General features: G+C 33.3%; 1 long non-coding RNA gene across 1 annotated transcript; it reads left to right on the top strand.

The window, feature by feature from the left end:
• Window positions 1-238: 238 nt before the first annotated feature.
• Window positions 239-5,924, top strand: LOC143257583 (uncharacterized). Its single transcript, XR_013031946.1, has 3 exons — window positions 239-763; window positions 1,352-1,467; window positions 5,781-5,924. It is a non-coding gene; the product is annotated as an uncharacterized LOC143257583 (long non-coding RNA).
• Window positions 5,925-6,837: the final 913 nt, after the last annotated feature.

Below are 6,837 nucleotides of genomic sequence, written 5' to 3'. Positions count from 1 at the left end.
ATTATTTTGTAATTTGTGTGTCTTGTGCAAGTGTTAGACACGGATTTGAAATTCGCATTTAAGTATTTGTCTTTTCCCTTTCGTGTTTTCATTGTGAAATTTTTTAAACAAATCAGCTTCATTTTATTTTTATTTTTCGTATAGTCGAAAATACAGTTGTGTACCTAGCTTCACTGGAAATGAGTTTGTTTGAAATCTTGCCGAAGTTCCATGGTTCGCTACCGCAAGTAGACAAATAAGTAAAATATGATGTAAAACGCGTTCGCAATTTGGGTTTGTAGTTATAAAAGGAGCACTTAAATACTGTTATTCGACCTTACAAGGGTAGCACAAGAGCTGGTAGTGAGCAGTACCTAAAGCCAATATTCAACTCAAGTCAGATTTATGGTTAAAAATGAATTGTTCTTTGTTTTTGAATTTCGCACAAAGCTACTCGAGGGCTATCTATGCTAGCCGTCCCTAATTTAGCAGTGTAAGACTAGAGGCAAGGCAGCTAGTCATCACCACCCACCGCCAACTCTTGGGCTACTCTTTTACCAACGAATAGGGTGATTGACCGTCATATTATAACGCCCCCACAGCTGAAAGGGCGAGCATGTTTGGCGCGACGGGGATGCGAACCCGCGACCCTCGGATTACGAGTCGCACGCCTTAACGCACTTGGCCATGCCGGGCCCAGTTAAAAATGAAGCGTTTAATTATGTGTGTGTTTGTTTGTGTGGATGCGACAAAGATTTCTTCAGAAGTAGTTATGGCTTTAGTGGTGAGTGGTGTTAATTAATTGCCTTTTCTTTAATCTAACACTTCAAAATTACAGACGGATTTGCAAAAAAAAATTAACAAACAATTGTTTGAAAGTTAAAGTTGAGAGCTACCCAAGTATTACTTGGTTTAGTTGTTGTTAAATACAACACTTTATATTCTGCTCACCACAGGTATTGAAACTCGGTTATTGGCGTTATAAGTCATGAGACTTACCGCTTCCCAATAGCTCAGTGGTATTCAAGAGAGAAAAGAGAACTCGTTTTTCGTTTCAAAAACCAAATGCTATATTTTTTTTATATCGAGAGCTTTACTTAAACGATTCTTCATAACTTTTAATAAATTCCACACCTTGTGATTTAACAACACTTCCACTCGATTCTTGAGAAGTGTTTCAAGGCCTGAGAAATTATAGTTTTAGTTTTGCTAGGTAGACCATTCTCGAGCCAGGAGCAACATAAGCGTCAGTAATGAAATATACTTTCAGACTTCATATACTTTATCGTGGGGCTACGTTGAGCTTGCTCTTTTATAGAAACTTGATTTTCCACTTCTAGGTGTTACACCTAACTTGATTTTCTTGTTACAGGTGTTGTATGTATTCCTGGCAATGATTTCAAGTAACGAGACAAGTCCTGTCGAGAATAATAACAGAGGAAAAAACACAAAATATCACAACCAACTTATGAAAATAGAGAAAAACAGGTTAGTGGAATGCTTTAGCTACTTAAAAGTTTCCTGAAGAGACAGTAATTCAATTTCTTTAGTCATGACAATATGAAAATATGACACAATTAAAATAACTTGAAGGTTATATATATATATATATTGGTGATAAGATACATATTTTCAAACCTTTTCTCGCTTCCTTATTTGTTAGTTATTAAGAATAAAGCTACATAGTGGACTTGGGTTATCTGTGATATGTCAACAAGAAGCATCGAAACCCAATTTTTAGCGTTATAAACCCTAAACTTAACGTTGAGTCATCGAGGGCCTTAGTCAGTAAGCATGTTGGCACTTGCGGTTTGTCTTACATTTTTAGGCTCTTCGTGCTGTTTAACTGACTTTATTATATTTTTTAAGTTATGGTTTACATATATTAAAACTGGCTATTTTACTACTTTGTCAAAAAGTGGAGGCCATATGCTCCTGCGTTGAGCCCTCTGTTATGCCAAACTTAGTTGTGACTGTCATTATAATGTATTATACATTAGTTAAACTTAAATTTACAATACTATTTCATGGGAATTGCTCAACTTATCTGGAATTGACTTCTGTTTGTTTTTTTCTAAAATAATGTATTCGTTTATAACCACACTCCAAAACCATAAATTGAATTTTTTTTTACTAGAAGTCATAAGAAACATGTAAATACACTTAATAATGATTTTAGTGGTGTAATCTTAAGATAAGCATAAAATGTAAGAGCGTACAATCGATGCTGCTCTCTAAACAAATCACTGTCACACGAAATATTAAAGAACAGTACCAAAAAAATGCCATATTTTTGTTTGTTTATTCCTTTGGTGTTTTAATACTGACCATCAAAATTCATTTTTTAATTTTTCGAAAGTTCTCGGGATGTTTATCATTTTATAAATTTAATTATTTGGTAATATGATAAAGCTTCTTTTCATTGTTTTTTTTTTTTAACAATGTCACTGTATTATGTATATATATATTTTATAAGTTCTTTCTTTCAGCAGTGCTGTCTTCCGTTGGGACAACGGTAAGTTTATGGATTTACAACGCTAAAATCAGGGGGTTCGATTCCCCTCGGTGGACAAAGCAGAAAGCCCAATGTGGCTTTGATATAAGAAAACACACATACCCACCTCTGTAGTGTTATAATACTGACTCTAACTTATTTTGCTGTAGTTAGTATGCGTAGGTTTCCACAAAACTCGCCATCAAGGAAAGCCTTAAGATTGCTTTGGCTTCATTTGTTTGTTTATTTTGTTTTTTGAATTTCGCGCAGAGTTACATGATGGCTATCTGCGCTAGCCGTCCCTAATTTAGCAGTATAAGACCAGAGGGAAGGCAGGTCGTCATCAGACTCCCGTTTTACTGCGAAGGAGCTTTTGTCATTCTGATCATGTTTCTTTCGGTCGAATTGTTAAAAATTCTATAACATCCATTCCTCTCTCCAGACAAGTTATTGTCATTTAATCTACAGTTATTATTCTTAGTGTTAAATGTAGGATAATGACAATCAGACGTTATTTTATTTGGAAATTTAATGACAGATTACATTGGAAAAAGCTATAAAAGCTATAAAAAATACTGTGTCATTTGTTATATCCTTTTCTACGCAAATCTTATGACCAATGAAACAGTTAAACATCAGCCTCTACTAACTTTGCTCCCTTTTTATGACATCTTTTTCGCTTATAACTAAAGATACAATTCGGAAATTTATTGAATAACTTTTGTTTCATTTCAATTATTTGTTATTAAGATCAAAACTAAACAATGAACTAACTGTGCTCTGCCTACCGTGGATATCAAAACACGAACTTTGTTGTTGTAAGATATGATACTTATCACTTAATCACCGTGATGCTTAATAGTTAACACAAATTATAGATGAATATTTTAAACCGCTCTAACCGCGCCTCCTTACACATTTGTAATTTTGGAAAATTATATTTGATCAGTGATCTTATCTCATAAGAAAAAAGGTTCTTGTGCAAACTTATATATTTTAATTAAAAGAAAAAACTATTTCTCTGTTCATTCAAATGCAATGACTTTCGTTTATTTTTGCATTTTAACATGCTTTGTGTGGCCTGTTATGTTTCACATAATTATGATATTATGTATTTTTAGCTTAGTTTTAGTGTGCATTTACCATCCAATTTGTAAATTCTGATAATTAAAATGTATTTTCATCGATGAAGATATTTTGGTCAAGTTGTTGACATAATTTTGCTTTTCGTTTATGGTTTGACCTGTTTCTGCAACATTTCCTCACATTACGTTGAGGATCATGAGTGTGCTATAAATGTGGCGGCCCATCCCCCTGTTGAATTAAACGAGAGTAGCCTAAGAGTTGGAGGTGGATGATGTTGAATACCTATCTTCTCTTCAGTTTTGGAGTGGAATAGCCTGGTTGTTAAAATGCTCAACATGCGAATTCGAATTCCTTAACCAATTATGTTAGCTACTTCAGCCATGGGGCGCTATAAAGTGACGTCAACCACCCTTTTCGTGGTTAGTGTTGAATAGCTATCTTATCTCCAGTTCAGAAACCAGCAAAATTTTAAAGAAGAAGAACCCCTTTTTTCTGGCTGAGATCAAACCATTTCGAGATCCACAACATGCCTTCGGACGAGTGTTAGGTTCTTCTTCCAACCGCCTAATAAGGCATTGGCACATCCGCTTGCATTTCATATTTAAATTCCAGTTGGTTGGTGATTATTATATTGGCAATAAAGTCTTTGGAATTTCAATGTAAGATGGAAATGGACATAAAGTGCTACTGTATTCTGTTTCTTTTATTTAAAAAGAATGTTCAAGGAAATGAGGCAAACCTAATATTATCACACCATCTGTATGCCTGATTGAATCCTAAATTTAGTTATTCCGGAAAAAATGGAAATTTACTTTTTTCTTTAGAAAAACGTGTAATTGCACAAAGATTCGGGAGTGCTAGCATCTGAATAAGTGAATTACTTTTAAGGTAAGGACATCTAGCGCATGTAACCTCAAGAAGCTGTAATTGAATTTGAACAAATCTGTAATCTACCATTTAAAAATTTGATAGTGCTAGAGTAGATATTGTTTTATTCAGTCCAAAGCCAGATTCTAAAAGAAACAATGAAGACTAGTTGGTATTAAGACTGCATATTTTGAGTTCAGGAGTTAGGGAGGTGAATTCGTGTTTCTTTGTAAACATTATATTACAACAAAAGTGTTTTAACATTAGTCTCATACTAAAAAAAATGTTATGTCTTCTTCACTAATGTAAAATTACCCATAAATTCCAGAACAGTATTAATATGTTATCTTGACCAATATAAAAATGACCCATACTTTCTAGAACAGTATTACTGTCTTCTTAATCAATGTAAAAGGACCAATACTCTCCAGAACAGTAATACTATGTCTTCTTCACAGGTGTAAAATAACCCATAAATTCTAGAACAGTATTACTATGCCATCTTGACCAGTGTAAAATGACACATGCTCTCTTGAACAATATTATTATGTTAAATTGACCAGTGTGAAATAGCCCATACTCTTTAGAAAATTGTTACTATATCTTCTTGACCAGTGTAAAGTGACCTACACTCTTCAGAAAATTATTATTATGTCTTCTTGACCAGTGTAAAAGGACACATACGCTCCATAAAAATGTCACTATTCACTTCAGAACAGCATTATCATGTCGTTTTCACGGATGCAAAATGACACATAAGTATTTTCCAGAACGTTGTCATTGTTCATGTATCTATAAACAAATGTTCGTTTAATATTTGTGTAATACATGAATTGGATATCTTGCAACAACTTTTCCTCATTACCTTACGGTATTGTGATGTAAGACTAGAAACTGTTCCTCTGTAAGAGTATTTCCCATGGAATTTCCATAATTACAACATAACTGAAACATAACCCTTATAAAATAAAACTTACCTGCTGTACCACCATAGTGAACCAAACTCTATGAAATCTGAAGGTAATTATTCTATTTTTAATCAGATAGTTGGTTTCATATGTGGTCTTTAAAAGATTTATTCAAATAGACAATTTAGTAAAATTACATTCACCACTCTGTTATTTTTCTCGGCGCCTATAAAATTCGAATCTAACGCTTCACATGCTACATTCCTAAACATTCTAAAACAAACACTTGTTCAGATTGAAATTTTTCATATTGGTATCCAAGGTTTATTGAAAACTCTTTAATAATGTAGTTTGGGTCGTAAAGTTTTGTGTCAATGTGTCAGTATGTTTGTTCGGTTAATTATATGGAACATTTGTAAAAGTTTAATAATATCTTTTTTTTTCAGGATTATACAAGAACGATACCACGAATAAAGAAAAAAAAATCCTGTTTTCTTTGATAGTGCGAGAAGGTATATTCAACACCGAAGCCCAGTGTATTTGGTTTTATGTGAGATTAAAATTTAAAAATGGTAACTGTGATCATAAGAGCTACTTAGTGTCGTGTGATAATTATAAAGACGTTAAAAAAAGAAGGTAAGTTTGGTTTACTACATTAACTGTGTATCCAAAGTTAAAAACTACAAGCGTGATGCCTCCCGCTAGTACAGCGGTACGTCTAGAGATTTACAACGCTAAAATCAGGGGTTCGATTCCATTCAGTGGGCTCAGTAGATAGTCCGATGTGACTTTGCTATAAAACACACACACACACACATAAGCGTGATGTTAGAAGCACGTATCATGAGTACTTAATAGCAATGTAAAAACTCTGTTGTAAGTTAGTTTGTGCCAAACGGCTGTTGCTTACATTAGCAATAATTACATGTATTTATTGTTTCTTATCCATTTAATGACGTAGCCATTTCTATGGATTACTATAAAACATTGTCCTTTTTTATAAAATTTATAAGGTTTAATTATCCCTTCCAGCTGTTTATGTATTTGGGCAAGAAGCTGTACAAGAAATTATCTCCGCTGTTTGCACTAAACTTATTAAACCCCAGGTGTTTATGTTACCGCTGAGCCATTTGAGGGACTTTGTTACAATGGAATAAAAAGTGTTGAAAACAAATGTTAAGATACCTCGTGAAAATCTTGGTACCACCAGCAAATGTGAATAATATTTTAACTTTATCTTACGGAAAAAGATTCCAGAAAAAGAGAGTAAATTGTCTTTTGAACATATTGAAGAACAGGTGACAGAAGTACATGAAATAAGTTGTTCTTTAATAAGAACATTAACACATGGTCCGTATTACATTACAAGCTGAACGCCCGTCATATGACGGGAAAGAATGATATTTTTTAATCTCAAAATTATATCTAAGTAAATATTTTATATTTTTAAAAAATTAATTATAATCTAGTAACAGTAGAAAATTACTATCCTATTTCCAGTAT

The sequence above is a fragment of the Tachypleus tridentatus genome, chromosome 7 (assembly GCF_004210375.1).
Source record: "Tachypleus tridentatus isolate NWPU-2018 chromosome 7, ASM421037v1, whole genome shotgun sequence".
In the NCBI taxonomy this organism is placed as follows: Eukaryota; Metazoa; Arthropoda; class Merostomata; order Xiphosura; family Limulidae; genus Tachypleus; species Tachypleus tridentatus.
Note: the sequence above shows the minus strand (reverse complement) of the source record. Positions and strands in the feature narration are given on the sequence as shown.